The following is a 19,501-nucleotide window of genomic DNA, read 5'->3' on the forward strand; positions in this document are numbered from 1 at the left end:
TGCCCAACTTTCTTAGGATTAAAGGCTAGATGATCTAACAAAATAAGAGCTAGGTAAAAAATTAAAAAAAAAAAGAACTAGGAAATCAAGACCCTAATTACTATTTGAATTTCTACCATTTAATTACATCAGATATATCACAAACTACCTAATATTTGGTGAACACAGTCCATGATCCCTATATTGAAGATAAATTATATACCTAATTGCAATTTTAACTCATTTATGATGTTCTAAATAACCTTTCCCTGTAAAATGATTATAATAACAGTCACTTGTTATAGCCTATGTGTATATAGTGCTTCATATTTATAAGGTATCTTCTATATATTTTATTGTTAGCCTAGTTAGTTCTTTAAGTAATTTTAATTTCCTGATATGGATTTTTGTTGAGATACCATGGAGTGGTTTTTTTTTTTTTTTAAGATTTTATTTTTTTATTGGAGAGAGAGAGAGTGTGAGCACAAGTGGGGTTGAGGGGTGGGGGAGGGCAGGGAAAGAGGGGAGAGGGAGAAGCAGACTCCCCACTGAGCAGGGAGCCTGATGACAATGTGGGGCTTGATCCCAGATCTCTGAGATCATGACCCTAGCCAAAGGCAGACACTTAACCAGCTGAGCCACCCAGATGTCCCTGGGAGTATGGAGTATCTTTTTTTTTTTTTTTTTTTTTTGAGATTATTTATTTATTTGTTTGAGAGAAAGAGAGACAGAGTGAGAGAGTATGAGAGGGGAGGTCAGAGGGAGCAGCAGACTCCCCATGGAGCTGGAAGCCTGATGTGGGACTCAATCCCAGGACTCCGGGATCATGACCTGAGCCGAAGGCAGTCACTTAACCAACTGAGCCACCCAGGTGCCCGAATATGGAGTATCTTGACTGTGAATCAAAACTTCTTTATTTGTGGGGTGGAGAGGAAAGTGAAGATAGCATTGTCTTTCCTTTCTCTGAAATTACAGCTGTGAAGAGTGAGACAGAGGTGTCTGTGCGGGGCTAAAGATTCTCATCAGCAGCACTGGCCATACAAACCAGGTGCCTGGGTTTCCTTCAACATTTTTCCCATTTCTATTTTGCCTATAGACTTAAGTTTTTCCCCTCCATATTATATTTTGTTATTTCACTCTTTTAAATTTGTTCAAGTCATGTTGGTTTAGATCTTCCAGTAGTTGACTTATTCTTAACACTGACTTTGGCCAGCATTAAAAAACTCTTCTAATACCAAAGACAAATGCAGTTACAACTTAGATGATTAATGGTAGCTTGATTGACATAAGTAGGCCTGGTAGATATCTGTCATTGAGAATTTAATAACATTATCTATAATCATATTGGCAAAACAGTTTCTTAGGGCCATCTGCTTATTTATTAAAATGGTTTTTAGAGCTATATTGAACCAGATGGCTTTCAAATAGGATCTGAGCTATATTGGCCCATTTTTTTCAACTCTAAGGTATATTTTATATTACCTGTATACCACCTGATCCTATTATCTTAGGATAGGATTCCCCAGAGTAAAGGTATCTCCTTTACTAAATCACTCTGCTTACTTTTCTATTTGTTACAGGAAAATATCACTGTTTTTATTAAAATTTTAAATGAGTAACCACTTTAAATCTGCCTGCATAGATGATGTTTAGGTGTGGGCAGGAATTAAGGAAAAGAAATGCTCCTGTGTTCACAGTGGTTATCATTCATGGTATTTTATTTTCTCTAAAACAAAACAAGATGGATACTGTTATGGTGATATGAAGAGGAAAACAACAGCATGTGTATTCCCCACTCTGGGCAGTTCAGGAGGTCTCTGGAGAGGCACTTTGTTGGCAAGGAAGCCAATTCAAGATGCAGTGTGTCCTGATTTCTTCTTTAACGGGCCAATTTGAACAGGACACTGGATAAGTGTGTGCCATCATTCTGGTCCTTGGTTTCTCTAAAGTCAACCACTTATTAGAATAGATGAGGCAATTTGGATAGGCAGCTACATGATTTATTGCTATGTGGACCTGATCAGGGCCACAGGGAAAGTAAGAGTGCTGAGGTATCCCAGAAGCTCTCAGACATGGATGGATTTTGAAGGCTCAATTTAAATATTTATACAATATTTGTACATAATACATATATATACATTTATATATAATACATGTACATACATTTCTTCCTTTGATCCTATTCAAGATTCCACCCAAATCCCTGCCCATTACCTTTGTTGAGGCTATCTTAGGGAACAGCCTATCCAGGAACCTCAGGGCGATCACATTGCAGGGTCTTTTCATTATCATGTAATTAAAAATGGGATTCCAGATGGTCCCTTTCCATTACACTTCTGATGACACTTGTGTTCAGTTCAACTGTGTACTGTTCGCTGTACTTGTACCTTTGATTCTGGTGTTTGACAGAGACCCATCTTTCCTAGAACATTTTTTATTTTTATTTTCTTGTTCTGAAGTGTTATGGTATCCCTTTTATTATACTTTATTCTCCATCAGTGTCACTTAACAATAAATCTGAAAAATTAACAACAATTAACCTAACAATTAACATAACAATTAAATTTATGTATTTAACTTCAGTGTCTTTTTTTCCCTTTTATATATACTAATAGAAAAGATAGGTGAACTAAGAATTGAGCTAGGCAATAATGCACTTGATCTTAGCCAAAAGGCCGAGAAGCGATGAGCTAGGGAATAATGATAGGACAGAGAATATATAAGAAGAGAAGGATTTTATTTATTTATTTGTTTGTTTATTTTTAAAGAGTTTATTTATTTGAAAGAGAGAGACAGCAAGAGAGCACAAGCGCAGGAGGAGCACAGGGAGAGGGAGAAGCAGACTCCCCACTGAGTAGGGAGCCCATGAGGGGCTCAACGAGAGGGTCAAACCCAGGATGCCAAGATCATGACCTGAGCTGAAGGCAGATACTTAACTGACTGAGCCACCCAGGTTCCCCTGGTGATGAGAAGGATTTTGTAGAAAAGAAATTTGAGTGAAGAATACCAGAATGAAAGTGGGGAGAAGAATTCGTGATCAGCCAATAAATAAATGTGTGCATGTAGGTGTGTTTCTGTATTCGGCAGTGGCTGAAGACCACTGGATGTACAGAAAAATGGTTGAACATCTCTTGGCCCATGGCCAGCTTGCTATTCACATTTTGTACCATATATAAAAAAATAAATAAAAATGAATTATAAAACTTAAAGTGAAATTGAAAACTATACAAATTTTAAAGAACATATAAGAAAATCTTTGTGACCTTGGGTTACACAAAGATTTCTTTGCTATAACACCAAAAGCATGATCCCTAAAAAAAAATTGGTAATTGCCTTCATCAAAGTTAAATAATTCTGTTCCTCAAAAACAATGCAAAGAATAAAGAATAAAAAAAATTTGGGAAAAATATTGCAAACACATATCTTATGAAGAACTTGTATCCAGAATGCATAAAGTATTCTCAAACTCACTAATAAGGAAGAAACAATCCAATTACATAAAATGAGCAATTTATTTATGTATTTATATTTTAATTTCATTGTAGTTCTTTTTTTTTTTTTTTAAGATTTATTTATTTATTTGGGGGAGAGGGGCAGAGGGAGAGAGTCTTCAAGCTGAGTGTGGAGCCAGATGCAGGGCCTGATCCCACAACCCATGAGATCATTACCTGAAGTGAAAACAAGAGTCAGACACTTAACTGACTGAGCCACTCAGGCACCCTTCAGTGTTATTAACATAGAGCGTTCTATTAGTTTCAGGTGTACAGTACAGTGATTTAACTGTTACTCAGTGCTCATCATGATAGTGTCCTCTTAATTCCTTCACCTATTTCACCCCCCCGCAACTGCCCTCTGATAACCATCTGTTCTCTGTAGTTGAGTCTATTTTCTGGTTTGTATTTTTTTCCCCCTTTGTTTGTTTTGTTTTTTAAATTTTACATGTAAGTGAAATCATATGGTACTTGTCTTTCTCTGACCTACCCATTTAGCTTAGCATTATACTCTCTAGATCAATCCATGCTGCTGCAAATGGCAAGATTTCATTCTTTTTTATGGCTCAGTAATTATATAAATATATATATCTCACATATATATATCATATATATATAGATAAAATATGTGAGATATATCTATTCATTTGTGGATGAACACTTGGACTGCTTCCATAACTTGGTTATTGTAAATAATGATGCCATAAACTAAGGGTGCATATATATTTTGCATATATATTTTCAAATTAGCATTCTTATATTCTTTAGGAAAATACCCAGTAGTGTGATTATCAGATCATAGGGTAGTTCTGTTTTTAACTTTTTGAAGAACCTCCATACTGTTTTCCACAGTGACTGCATAAGTTTGCATTCCTACTAACAGTGTGAAAAGGTTCCCCTTTCTCCATATCCTCACCAACATTTAGTTGTTTTTTTGTGTGTGTTTTTAATTTTAGCCATTCTGACAGGCATGATGTGATATCTCATTGTAGTTCTGATTTACATTTCCCTGATGATGAGTGATGTTGAGCACCTTTTCATATGTCTGTTGGCCATCTGGATGTCTTCTTTGGAGAAATATCTGTTCATGTCTTCTAAAATGGGTAAAAAAATTTAAACAGCAAGAAGATATTTAAACACCATAGAAGACATGGATGGCAAATAAGCCCATGAAAAGATACTCAATAACATTAGTCATTAGAAAAATGAAAACATCAGCATCAAGTTTTGGTGAGGATATAGAGCCACCAGCATACTCTCATACCTGCCGATAAGAATGCAAAAATGCTACAACCACTTTGGAAAATAATTTTACTAGTTCTTTTTGAAGTTAAATGTACACTTACTATAAAATTCTGTAAATATATTCTTAGGTATTGAAAGTGGAATGAAAACTATATTCAAATAGAAATTTATACCGGAATGTTTATAGTAGGAATATTTATAATAGCTGAAACATGGAAATAGCCCAAATATCTTTCAATTACCTAAAGGATAAACTATAATATATCGATGCAGTGGAGTACTACTCAAAAGTAAAAAGAAGAACATATGTCAGTATGGGTGAATCTCAAATGTATTATGCTAAGTAAAAGAAGCCAGACTGAAAAGGTTGAATATTCTATGATATCATTTATATGACATTTTTGAGTAGACAAAACCACAGGGACAGAACAACAATCAGTAGTTTTCAGGGTTCATGGGAGGGAAAAGGATTTACTACAAAGGTGCAACAAAGGGAGTTTTGGATGATGAAAATATTCCATATCTTATTTGAGCTGGTGCTACCATGACTATATGCACTTGTTAAAACTCAGAACCATCAATTAAGAAGTATGAAATTTATTTCATGTAAATTATATCTTAAAAAAAAGCAGAAACAAAACAAAATAGTAAGAAGTGAGATGCCATATTCGTGGGTTGGAAAATCCAGTATTATAAAATGTCAATTTTTTCCTGCAGTGATATCTTGATGAAGTTTAATGCTAACTAAAATTCCAGAATGTTGGTGGTGGGGAAGGATGCTAACTAATCCTACAATTTAAATAGATATACAAAAATCCAAGAATAGCCAAAGTCATATTAAAAAAGAAGAGCAAAACAAAGGACTTATTAGTGTCAAGGTTTATTATAAAGCTAGAATGATTAAGAGAAGGTAGTATTGGCTCAAGGATTGACACATAGAGCAGGTGAAGAATACGCACTTGGAATAGACTCCCATGTATGTGATCACTTGGTTTATTACAACGATAATACTGCAGTTCAGTGGGGGGGAAATGTTCTTTTCCCTTTTTCCATATCCTGAGGAGGTTGGAGGTTGATCAATTGGATGCTGTGTTTTTAAAAAGGGAGGAAAATTTAAGCTTTATTTCACAATATACATAAGTGTAGTCTCATATTGCAGATCTAAATATGAAAGATGAGACAATAAAGCTTTAGAATAAAACAGGATGATATCTTCTTGACCTTAGGCTAGGTAAATATCTGTTAAGTCAGAATTAAAGGAAAAAAATTAATTAGTTCATTAAAATTAAGACCCATTCTTTCAAATACATTATGATGAAGACAAGCTACAGACTAGGAGAAAATGCATCTTTCTGACTGAGGACATTTTTCCAGAATGTGTAGAGAACTGTTAAAAATTTTAAAGGACAGTCCAATAGATTTGGTCCAATATGCAAAAGACTTGAACAGCTAATTAACAAAAGCAAGTATCCAAATAGCTAACAAATCATGTAAAAGTGTACTCAACATCATTGTTCATCAGGGAATTTAAATTAAAACCACAATGCAGTGCTATTACGCCTCCACTAGAATGACTAAAATTAAAAGACAACGTCAAATATTGATAAAGATGGAGCAGCTGGAAGTTTCAAATACTATTAATGAGAATGTGAATTGGTATAATTGCTTTGAAAAAATACTTGGTAGGACCCCTTGAAGTTGAATTATGTGCATTACTCATGAACCAGCAATTCTACTCGTGAGTATATATTCAATGGAATTATGTCCTCACTAAAAGACATGTATGAGTTCATAGCAGCATTATTTATAATAGAACTGACCTGGAAACAACTCAAATATCCATAGAAGATCATGAATTTTTAGACAACTCACAAGCCGGCATGAAAACTCAGAATGGATCCAACAGGCAGGCAGCTAGATGATAGTTCTGCATGAACTTGGTGACAGTGTTGGTGTCTGAAGCCTGGGTCCTACTGGAGAGTATAGGTAGGGGCTAAGTGCAATGCGCTGTACCTCCACCCATAAAAGTGGGGTAGCACCGCTTATGTGCTCTCTCTGTGTCTCTGTGAGATGTCCGAAACTCTTCTTTCAATTTTTTCCCATAGCTTTTTCCTCAAGAGGACGAGACCAAGAATCACAAGCATCCTGGCAGACTAATAGTCTGATGCCACTTACACCAATTATCTGTCCACCATGGACTTCGTGGGTTGAGAAGATCCAGATTCTGTTTTTTTTTTTTTTTTATTTTATTTTTATTTTTTAATTTATTTATTTTTTTATTTCCAGCATAACAGTATTCATTATTTTTGCACCACACCCCGTGCTCCATGCAATCCGTGCCCTCTATAATACCCACCACCTGGTACCCCAACCTCCCACCCCCCGTCCCTTCAAAACCCTCAGATTGTTTTTCAGAGCCATGAGAGACTATGGACTCAGATTCTGTTTTAATAAAAATTGTACTAAATGGTATGTGAAATCCTGGAGATCTTGGAATATTAAATGGGCATTAGTGGAAAAACTGGTGATTCAAATAGTCCGTAGTTTAGTTAATAGAGGTATCCGAATGTCTGTCTGTTTCTTGGTTTTGATAAACGCACCATGGTTCTGTCAATGGTAACATTAGGGGAAATTGGGTGAAGTCTATGAAAGAATTCTCTGTACTCTTTTTGCAACTTTTCTGGATGTCTAGAATTATCCCAAACTAAAATAAAATACTAAACAAAACAAAACAAAACAAACCTCCTAGCCCCCACATTGTATGCTTTGTCCTTATCTTCAAAATAAGAAATGTATTACATGTTTTGAACACAATGTAACAGTGCTCGCTTCGGCAGCACATATACTGAACACAATGTAACAGTTTAATGTCCTTGGAATTTTCTTTCAGTTTTTCTGTCATCCATTAATAGAGAATATTTACCAACCACACTAACTAAACACAGCAATAGCTTCCATGGGTGTAATGACAAAGTCTTGTAGAAATACCTGTAAATGTTTTTACTTCAAACCTGAATTATGTCAGCTAAACATTTGCGACATTTTAGGTTTCTTTACTCTAGTTTTCTTTTATGTGACATTCCAAACTCCTTAAAAAACTAAAAGAACTGAATACAGATAAAAGATAAAAAGTTTAAGATATGAGTTATATGAGGAAACTTTAGACAATATTAGAAAATATTCTTTCTAGAGGACAAACTAGTAAATGAGGTCCTCATGATTGACAGTATTGCTGGTTTTAGGAATGTCTTTCTAGCATCTACATCACTGTACACAGTGGGAGGCAAGGAAATTTGGGACCATATAAATTGGAATTCATAACTTTATTGTGCTCTCTTACCAAAAATTTGTTTCCTCCTTGGATCAAGATGCTAATTATGGTACTTAAGATTTTAACTACCAGGTGAGTCAGATATATATTTTGGTGCAGGAAATTTTGAGGGCCTTAAAGCATAGCCCCGGGGTAGTGTTCTCTCTGCTGGTCTCACTATAGACTCTGATGGAAACACTGAGTGACAGGCACAGAGAGAGAGAAAGAGCTCATTTTTGTGTACCAGAGAGAAATCTCTTCCCACAATGTGAAGAGTTATGGTTAGGCGCAAAAAGCTAGGAAAACTCCTAAAACTCAGACACAAGCAACCGTAACACAGTAACCATCTAAGAAAAGGGGTACTTACTCTATAGCAAGACTGTCCTGGGTGCAGCTGTCACTCTCTTAGGAATTTGACTCAAGATAGCTGCCCGTGTTTAATCTTTACTGCCACATATTTTATTTCATTACCAAGAATATAAACTGTAATGAACTGACAAAAGAAATGATGAAGTCTTTAATTAGGCTTAGTCACTCTTCTACTGTGAGAAAAGACTTTTGGGTCAAAAACAACTGGAGTTTTATCTTATTGCTACCATTTGCTATCTCTGTGACCTTGGGCAAGTTACTTACTCATCTGAACCCCAGTTTCTTTGCTTGTAAATTGGAGATAATTTCATAGGATTGTTTCGTGGCCTGAGAATAAAGTGCTGAGGCCAGCACATGGCACATAATGAGAGCAGATGAGAGCCCCTTATCTGTTCATTTCTGTACCCAATTCTAGCTCTCTATCATATGAGGAACCCCAATAGCTTCATGTGTATCCCAACACATGTATGTGCACCTGTTGCCAACTTCCCAGGCTTTGGCCATGCATGGAGTTTCCATTCCATTTCTGATTTTTCTCTGAAACCTTTCCCTCTTCTTTTCCTCTTCCTTCCTTTCTCCTCCCTTGACAGTAGCTTCCTTTTCTCCTCCTTCTCCCTTTCTCTTCCTCTCCCCTCTTTCTCTTCCCTGACGCTTTCCTTCTTCCTTCTCTCTTCCTCCCTTCTTCCTGCTATACCTCTTCCTAGGATAGGGTGGGCAATGTTCTCTCTCTCTCTCTCTTTCTCACACACACACACAACTAGGATTACAATTCAATGCTTAACTGCATTGTTTGAAAACTCCGATCTTTCTTCACCATAAAATCTGTCTAATGCTGCGTTAGAAGCAAACATAGTCCTAAACCAGACCACCTACTAGAAGTAACAAAGGAGCAAACAGAACTCTTCCTCCTTTCCAACCTTATTCAGTGGAGGATAATGTCGTGTCATTGCTATCTGAGGGAGGACCCAAAGCCTCTTGAATGGCTTGAATGAAGAGCCATTCACCTCTTGTATGGCTGCATACTGAACTATTTTCAGAAACAGCATGGTAGTTGAATACTTTGATCAGGTTTTTATATTATTTTTCTACATAGCTTCCAAATTTATTTTTCCACATGTCATAGTCTCACTTTTTGGGGAATGAGGCAAGTTTTCTGAAATATTCTTATCCTCTGATTATTCTGAAGAATTCCATGATCTTAATCTCATTCCTTTATTTAATGTTTTATTACAAAACAAACACCCTCCTTTTCAAACCCCAAAACTAAACCATGAGGGAGATTACAGGGTTAGTGTGTGGCCATTAAAGGAGAAAGCCCCACATAAAGAAGGGGAGCAAGCTCACGTACTGGGTTCTCACTCATGGGTGTCCAGTGAACCCACATCTGAAATGGCAACAGATCCCAAGCACCCATGGGACTAAGCACCTTAACTTCTGCAGGGCTTTTAAAATCCCTGATATATTCTGAGTTCACAAAACTCTGATATTTAGTTCTTAGAAAACCCTGTAGCTCAGAAGAGCTCAATTTATTCTCCATTTTCTGAAACTGATGACAATGTGAACTCTAGTTGGAAGTTGTTGGTCCATGTGTAGATTTCTCTTAGGTCTTCAAGGCATGGGTACCAACTGTTTGACAGGGGCCACAGTGCTGGTGCGGGCCTCTTGGTGCATATGCTGATATTTTAAGATGTTATCAAGCGTTAGAGGCATATTCACTCTTTTAAGATCCTCAGGGGTAATACAAATAGAGACATTAAGGTCATTTGGATGAGCAAAAATATAAACATTTGGAAAATGATTGATCTTACATCCAAGAAAAGATGTAAGTGCTTTCAGTGAGTTGGAGAGTGCAGAGGGACAAAGTGCATGTTTAGCTGAAGTAGGGAAAGTAGTAAATGTTCAGGGAGGACGTGCTTCCTGTGCTAAAAAGCCAAGAAGTAGATAAACTTGTCTGAGAACGGAGGGCACAGTGGCATGAACTGTGACTTGGGACAAGGCTCTAAAAAGTGGGTAGTCTGTCTAGATTGAGGGGGTACTGACGACGAGAGGGAAGTGGAAGAAAGGGAATTACTTTTGGTTATTCTGTTGTTGGTCAAGCCCATTGTGATGACTATGGAGTTGGGTGATTAGATCCTCTGCAGGTCCAAGTTCGTTGGCCAGCTGGTGGAGAGGAGTCTACAGGCAGCCTTCCACTAATGTCGCCCCCTTCAGGGATTTCCTCAGCTGCACAGATCCACCTTGCTTAAGGTCACACCCTTCCCATGGTGGCCCACCTCCAGTGACGGATCAAGGGGCAGGTATAAAAGTCCAGACACTTTGACCTTACCTAGAGGAATTCTGATGGCCTGTTTTAGGTCAAAAGCTCCCTGCAGAATCAGCTGAAGTAGTTATGAGGCCTACATCAAAGGTCAGTTTTCCTGTGGCCAATCTTGCTTTTTTCCTACCTCCCACAGGTGCCGATCCTAAGAGCATTCTAACAAATGTTCTACACTCGTAAGTCCATCTCAGATTGCGCTTCTTGAAAAGCCACCTACGACACCTTCTCGGTATGTTATGTAATTTTCATAATAACTCCCTAAGGTTGGTATTTTGGGCATTATTTTATATAGGTGAGAGATTCAGACTTAGGCTAAATGACTGGCCGGAAGTCACACACATTGGCATCCACATTTACAGTATCTGTGCTCTTTTTCAGTATATTTTGTTGCCTCCCTAAAGGATCAGCAAGAGACACATACCTTCACACGTGTGCAGTAAAGAATGGATACTTACTTATGTGCACTCATTCAGTCAACAGTTATTTACTAAATCCCAGTGTTCCAGAAATTTTACAGTTATGGAAGGAAGAAACATGAAATGGGAGATAGATCTGCTATCTACATAAAGGCTTTGTGGACACAGGAAAGGATCTTGTTTCTGCTCTATGATGACACTTTACATGTCTAAGTCTAACTTTGATAGTGTCTTTGAAGATTAACCTTTATCAGCTATATTTTCTTTTGGAATTTAATCAGTGATTAAAGAAATTAATGGGCTATGAATGTAAAACAAACAAAAACTTTTTGCTTTGAATGACGCAATACAGATACCAAAAAATTTCTGCCAAACTCGTAACCAAGACAACTGTGAAATACTGGAAGTTGTTGTAAACATCTAGGGAAAATATATATTTATGCTGCTTCTCAAATATTTTTACATTTTCACTTTAAAGATCACAAATGGAAATCTTTGATGATGTACTTTTGAGTATGGTTCATGCTGGAAAGAAAAAGGATGGATTCAAACTAAAAAAAAGAAAAAAAATTGGCCCAACATCAGAAGATTGGAAAATGAATATACATTTATATGTTTTGAGTTAGAACAAAATATTCAAGGTATGTATGCCTTATTTTTTTATGATTCCCTGCTTTAATCAACTTGTTCTGTTGGCCACAGTTGCTGTTAAACTGAGGTTCTCCACCATACTTACTCAGACCACGTATCTGCAAAATAGTATCTCTCATAAAAAATATATTCAGTGGAAGTTCATTATATGAATGAATCACCCCAAAATGTATGAGATGAAAGGTATTTTAATGTATCATGTAGATGATGTGAAATGTAGACTTCTGCACAATTTCTAGTTTGCTGCGTTGGGGACAATATTCAACCTTTCTTCTTCTGGAAAAAAGATCATATCTTTCTTTGTTAGTGTATTGCTGAAGGGTTTTACTTTTTCACCTTTGGAACTTTGCCATGTTTGGGGGGGAAAGCAAGAATGACGCCAACAGTAGGTAATATTTCTATTCTACAGAGGCAGAGTTTTAAAATTTACAGTATAAATAAGAGAGTAGGTCACCTGGGTGACTCAGCTGGTTAAGCATCAGACTTCAGCTCAGGTCTTGATCCCGGGGTCCTGGGATTGAGTCCTGCATCTGCCTCTCTGCTCATCAGGGAGCCTCTGCCTCTGCCTCTCTGTTTCTCATGCATGAATAAATAAAAGCCTTTTTAAAAAATAAGAGTGTAAATTTTGACTATAATATGTTGTTTCTAGTCTAAATCAAGATAAAAATGAATCCATTATAAAAAATAAATTCATTTAGGTGTATATTGTTACTATTCTCACTAACATCAATATTTGGTATTATTATTTGTCATTGTAAAGTTAAGTAAAAAACAGTCTTCATTCATCCCGATACTTTTCTTTCAGCTAAAACAGAGTAATTCAATTTCTTTTCAAAGCTTTCCAACCCAGTTTTCGAATCTTTGTGTTGTCTTACTACAGCTACCACAGAGTTTTAAAAATATGTGAGTTCATGCAGTAGCAAAAACTTGTACACACATATCTGCACTATTAGAAGAAAATTTCATGAAAGCAGATTGGTAGATAATTTTTCGAGTTACTATTACATATTACAAAATATGTCAGATCCCGTAATGTGCGTGAAGAGATGAAAGGATGATCAAGGAGTTAATAATCTGGGTGAAGAGATAGAATATATCAAATTGCTTAAGTCATAGAAAGGAATACTTACTTAAAAGTCAAAGTAAATGTTCTACAAGCATGGGAGAAGGTCCTTCAGACTCTGTTGGTTAAGGGTGGTCAGATTTAGCTGACTCTCAGGGGCTGGTGAGTATTTGAATGGGTGGGGAGAGGGGTCTTGGCTTTTCAGGACTGGCTGGGGAGGGGGCCAAGGGCTTTGCAGAAAAACTGGAAATGCTGTAGGAAATGTAGAATCTATTCAGAACATAATAAAATATGCTAGAGGTGGAGGAAAGTAGATAAGATGATGCACTAATGGCTGTTTTGGTCAGATTAGAGGGTTGAGGCAAACAATACTGGGTTGCAGTTTAAGTAGTTTTGGCTTTAATGGGTACACCTTCTTTTTTTTTCCTCTTCAAATTGTGTTCCATTGAACATAAATTTTGAAAGTTTTGAAGAGATGTGCCACTGAAAATTAAAAAAATAAATTCCAGAGGCAATTTCATTTGGCAAATATTGAGCTAAATGAATTTTTTCCTTTAGAACGTAACAGCTTTAATATATTAATATGCATTGTAGATTTCCAAGAAAGTGAGGAATATAGTATATAATTTTTATAAACCCATGGAAGTAAAAAGGAAGGCTCATAGAATACATATCTTTAGGGTTAAATCAATGCAACTCAGTGACTGATTAAATATGTGAAGTAAGAAAGAGTGCAAACAAAGATAAAAGATGTTAAAGTTGAGAGATTGTAAAAAATCATTTTATAATCATCGCTATTATTTGTCAAGCTGCTATTACATGGCAGGTAGTGCAGATGAAAGACTGGGACTCGGAAGTTTAAGTAATTTGTCTAGGGTCATATAGATAATATGTGGTTGTCACAATAGTGCAATCACAGTATAGTGAAATGATTGATGGAGAGACACCAAAGACATAAGTGAAAGGATAGGAAGTTCCTTTAATCACAAAGGACGTAGAAGCTTATGGTACCAATTACACAGAGCGGGAGGCAATGTGGTACACTCCCAGATGGAGGGACAGGTGTGGGCAATATATGCTTCATAATGTGATGATTCTGCCAGATGAGTTTCCTTTTTTTTTTGTTTCCAAATCTATGTGACCATCTGCAAGTCACTGTTACAAAGTAACTCCAGCAGATTCTTGAGTGCTTATTGTGGAACCAGGTGAATCAAAGGTTAATTTTCCAAGAATAGCATCTTTTAAAGTAGGCTTTAGGCTTACTGAAGTCCATTCTTAAACACAATAACTGGTGGGGCTAAGATTTAAATCTAGGTCTAACTTGTTTCAAAGCCCCAATTTTCCCTCTCTACCTGTTGATTTTGTGTGCTGATAAAAGAATGGTGAAGCCATCAGAACCCCACTGCCTGCTGCTGTTCCCTATCCAGGGCTACTGAAGACCTTGACTTCCTCTGCTTCATAGCTTGGGCGTCAAAGTGCCCCTGTGGCTCAGCTTACTTTTAGAAACCCTCCATACCAAAGAAAATCAGTTCACGTTTTAAGGGATTTACTGTGTATCAAATCCCTGGTTGGTTTGCTTAAAGCAGAGGTTACTCTGGTTGTGCGTCTTTGTATTATGTCCCAAAGGCTATGGTGTTGTAACATGTATGACCTATACTTTGCTGGGGCAGGCCCTCGGAAAGAAAGGTGTTCCAGATCATGCCACACACATCCTGACGTACAGGTCCTCATTTCTCCTCCCAGCAATGGGATGAGGGATAATAGGATAATACTGTAAGTATCCTCATTTTTTTTTAAACTAACTAACAAGAGGATAATTTTCCTAAGTTCATGTAATTAATAAATGGCAGAGCTCAAACCTGGAGCTCAGACTTTAGATTCCATATTTTTAACTCTTACTCATCAAGGTGACGGCCATGAAAATCACACAGCAACACTGCGGTCTGTTCTGACTCTGTCTCCTTGCCTCAGCGCATTGCTGCAGCTGTTACTTTCTCTGCGTCTTAGAAATCCTATGAGGTGGGACACCTGGGTGGCTCAGCCCTTGGAGTGGTCGTCATTTGGATCAGGTCATGATCTTAAGGTCATGGGACGGAGTCCCTCATGGGGCTTCTTGCTCCGCAGGGAGCCTGCTTTTCCCTCTGCCAGGGGTCCTCCTGCTTGTGCTGAAACTCTCTCTCTCTCTGATTAAAAGAAGAAGAAGGAGGAGGAGGAGGAGGAGAAGAAAAGAAATTTCATGAGGCTATTTCTGCTGTCACTCCCGTCTTCATCTGGACTCTTTTTTTTCCTTCTATTTTGATGGTATTTAACTTTAATGTCCTTCATTCAATGACGGCTTGTCTTCAGGACTCCTTTCTTGGGTCAGCACCATTGTAGGTATGAGCGAATGTCCTCCCTTATAGTGTTATGACGCTTTTGCTTTTTACCCCCTTTAAAAAATTTCAACAGTGCCATGCTATTACATTTAAAAAATGATATTCTCTTTCCTCTGTTGAGAAACTTAAATGTGTTCTATTAGGAGGTGGAGGATTTTGTAGACATTTAAAATCCTGTAAAATCCCCTCTCGGGGCTCCTGGGTGGCTTAGTTGGTTAAGTGCCTGCTTTTGGCTCAGGTCATGACCTCAGAGCCTCATGTTGGACTCCCTGGTCAGCGGGGAGTCTGCTTCTCCCTCTCCCTCTGCTCCTCCCTTCACTCATGCTTGCTCCATCTCTCTCTCTCTCAAATACATAAAATCTTAAAAAGGTTTGTTAATAACTTTATTATGAATAGTTTCCCAATTCTCTAAATTTCATCTTATCTTTTCCACATAATACCAAGGTCTATTGAACTCCTACTATAAGCTAGGCACCATGCTAGTTACATAAATAAATAAGAAAATGTCCTGGTCATTAGGTGTTCAGTGTCTCCAAAGAAAGAATGAATAACTAATCAATATGAGAAGGGTAATGCTAAAAGAATGTTAAAGGTACCTAGGGAAGAAGGAAGGGCTAGAGAAAGGACATGGTATTTGATCTATGGTATTTGATGATCAGGAATTCACTGGTTGGAAAAGGAAGGGGTGAATGAGATGAGGTGGCTGGGTGATGGGCATTGGGGAGGGTATGTGCTATGGTGAGCTGTGAATTGTATAAGACTGATGAATCACAGACCTGTACCCCTGAAACAAATAATATGTTATATGTTAATAAAAAAATAATTAAAAAAAAAGCAATGGACACACCAGGCAGAGTGAACTGTATACATAAATGTGTGGAGGTGTACATGGTGCATTAGAGGAAACAACTGATGTCTGATAGGCAGAAAGCACAGAATGTATGTAGGAGAATGGAAGGAAGAGACTATTGACAAACATTAAATGCCGTGCTAAAGAGTTCGGGTTGAAGTCTGCAGATGGTGGGGCCCCTGTCTGCTGTTCCAGGTTTACTCTTTGTACCAATACCTTCATCTCTTGCAGATCCTCCCTTAACGCCTGCTCAGGGATGAAACTGGGAGTTGAAACTGGACAGGCTCAGCAGCCAAAGCAATTTCTGATTTTAAGAAAAAAAATTTGGCTCCCTTTCAATGCTAGAAAATTCCTCAGCCCTTACCAGACAAACCAGTAGTGGTTGTGGTAACGTTTGTCAGGCAGGATGAGTATTTCTGAGTACCCATTTTGCTCCATAGTTTTCAGAATCAGTATGACTTTCATTCATGGAATACTGATTTGGTGAAGATAAGGGCTTATTAATTAAAGATTTTTTCTTTTCATTTTTTATTTATTCATTTTAGAGAGAGAGAGCACACGCGCACATGTGAGTGGGTGGAGGGGCAAAGGGGGAATGGGAGACACAGGGAGAGAAGCAGACTGTCCACTGAGTGCAAAGCTTGATGTGGGGTGATCTCAGGAGCAATCCCATGACCCTGAGATCACAACTCAAGCCGAAATCAAACTGGATGCTTAACCAATGGATCCACCTGGGCACCCCAATTAAAGGCTTTTTCTAAGTGAAGGTCTCTCTAGGTGACAGTTGGATACAGTCCACTTCATGAGTGTCTGAGTTGCTGGAATAATCTAAGTCATCAAATGTCTGCCTGGGTATTAAACTGCTCCTAGCTTTGTACATTTCTTGGAAAGGTTAATCATTTTCTTTCCAAATTTATGTGTAAACATTTCTGCCACTTTCTCAAACTTGGTCTTGATAATGTCTTTATAAATCCTTCTCATTGCCTGCTGTACTCAAATCCTTTTTTAGGAAAACTTGTCATACCGCAGCCCTGGGAAAGCAACATGACCCCATGACCTCTCCCAGCTTCCCAGTCATTGGATGAACATCTGACCCAAGGACAACCAATCCTTATCGCTGATAAGCAATAAGGCAAAATCTCTTTTTTCAGATTGTTTTTAAAATTAGAAGAGCCGGAGTCTAGAGACAGTAATTTAGACTATGATTCTTCCTGTCCATTCTTACACTGAAATAATCTTTTTAAAATATCCTCCATCCTAGCTCTTTTAGACTCAACTGAGTGAGAACACACACACACACACACACACACACACACACACACACACCCCGATGTGTCTCTCTGATGTCCATGTATTGAATTAACAGATACTGACTTTACATTTCCAGTGTGCATTATGTTGAATTTATTGTCATAAGCCTTAATCCTTTGTGGCATGGTGTCAGTAATTTCTTTTCTTTACTTTTCTTTTTTTTTTTTTTTTTTAAAGATTTTATTTATTTATTTGACAGAGAGATCACAAGTAGGCAGAGAGGCAGGCAGAGAGAGAGGAGGAAGCAGGCCCTCCCGCTGAGCAGACAGCCCAATGAGGGGCTTGATCCGAGGACCCTGGGATCATGACCTGAGCCAAAGGCAGAGGCCTTAGCCCACTGAGCCACCCAGGTGCCCCGGTGTGAGTTATTTCTAAACAACTTTTACAAGACCTGTGTACCCATTTTTTCAGGGTAGTGGCACGAGAACAGGTTAAATAATTCCCATATCAACTTTTATTTACCCTGTTATTAATATGTTGATTCCCTATTGTCTGTTTTAAACCAGGCATGATTTGTTAGCTTTGTATCATGACCAAATAAATGGTGAAGTGGGCTTTCTGCCAGGTAGAAGGGATGTGTGCAACACACACTCACACACACATGCACTCACTGTATATTCACACTCTGATCTTTTTAAAGGACAAAATAGAAATGATTGAAACCAGTTGAAATGAGCATAGCCTCGAGGTGTTGCTTAATTTATTTTTCTTAAATCATATGTATATTTACGTAATTCCAAGAAATGAAGTGAACACACAAAGGCCTTGAGGCCTTTCGTATAAACAAGGAACCACCTAGTAGGGAGTCAATTTATGCCTTTTCTTGACATTCAGATATACTGATCATTGCAGCTGGGATGATTGATTACCCAGCAATTTACACCAGTTGTGCTGATGATCAGAGCCTGCTCATTCCTCATCTATGGACAGCTAGAGCTTGTGTTTTGTATAGTTTGAAGGAGAAGCGTTGGGTGGCATGTAATACATAGGAGTGTTCTTTATTTTTATTTTTGCTAAATGGAAGCACAAACTCAAGTGTTCCACTGAACCCCAACTTAAATTTAGTTGTTTCTGTTTTTTCCCTGAGAATGCATTTGGTATATTTTTTCATCACAACTTACCAAACTCTGGTTTTCCTTTGGATTTATGAGTTCTTTTCTTTTCCTGAAGAGATTTGTCTAACAGAGACATGCCAGGCCTTCAAGGTCCCATTGAGTTATCTTGTGAGGTTGGTAGACAGCCCTGTCATCTACCCCTGCCTCATGGCGAGCTTGCAGTGTAGACTGCACCAGTTGCGTGAGACAGCATGCAAAGACCACATAATAGAGGGGATTAGATGAGAACAAAAATTTCTTTGCTTTATTTATAGTATCATTGTGGAAGGATGAAAAGCTGTAAGTCAGCTTTGCCTGGGTGTGGACTTGAAATAATCCACTCCAAACTTTGATTGTTCCCTTGACTTTGCCTTGTAAAAGCTTCCGTGGCTCCCGTGGATTATTACTTCATAAAGCTTGGACAAACATCAATTAACATACATCAAAACGTTTCCATTTGTGTCTCTCTATGAATGGAGGAGACCCAAAAGACATAACGGAGCTGGAAGCACTGGCATGGAGATTAGAGAAGGCCAGGCTGTGCAGAGGACACAGGTGCGCTGTTTGATATATGTTGGGAATATAGTATTTCTTACAGAACTTGGAGTAATTCTCAAACCAGAACTCTAAAAAACAGCTTATTGGAAACCTTTGCTATTATAAGGACTATATATATATTTTAAACCTAAGAAAGTAGTTGTTGAAGGTTAGATGAAGCCTGTGAATCTGGCTGTTAAAACTGGAGACAGCAGAAGTGATATTAGTTTTCCTAAGTCACTTGAGAACTTTTTAATCTTTTTCAAAATTTCTCAGAGTTTAAGATAAGACTTCTTTCAAACAATATGATTAATAGAAATATACTTGACACAAATGTTTGAAAATACTCATATAAAAGTCAGTGTCCAAGAAAAGTATTTCCATAGCATTTTATATTACGGAGTTTTAAATATTTCCCATTTCTTTGTGTCTGGTTTATTTTTGTGCAGATATTTTCTACCCATGATATCAATATTACATGTAGCTAGAATGA

At 37.7% G+C, this 19,501-nt stretch overlaps 1 long non-coding RNA gene across 1 annotated transcript in view; it reads left to right on the forward strand.

The window, feature by feature from the left end:
- LOC116584689 overlaps positions 1-19,501 on the forward strand; it is a 168,285-nt gene that overhangs the window by 146,540 nt on the left and 2,244 nt on the right. Inside the window, exons 4-5 of the long non-coding RNA XR_004283284.1 lie at positions 10,848-10,940; positions 11,606-11,768. This is a non-coding gene — a long non-coding RNA (uncharacterized LOC116584689). The remainder of the gene's footprint in view (positions 1-10,847; positions 10,941-11,605; positions 11,769-19,501) is intronic.

This window comes from Mustela erminea, chromosome 2 (assembly GCF_009829155.1).
Source record: "Mustela erminea isolate mMusErm1 chromosome 2, mMusErm1.Pri, whole genome shotgun sequence".
In the NCBI taxonomy this organism is placed as follows: Eukaryota; Metazoa; Chordata; class Mammalia; order Carnivora; family Mustelidae; genus Mustela; species Mustela erminea.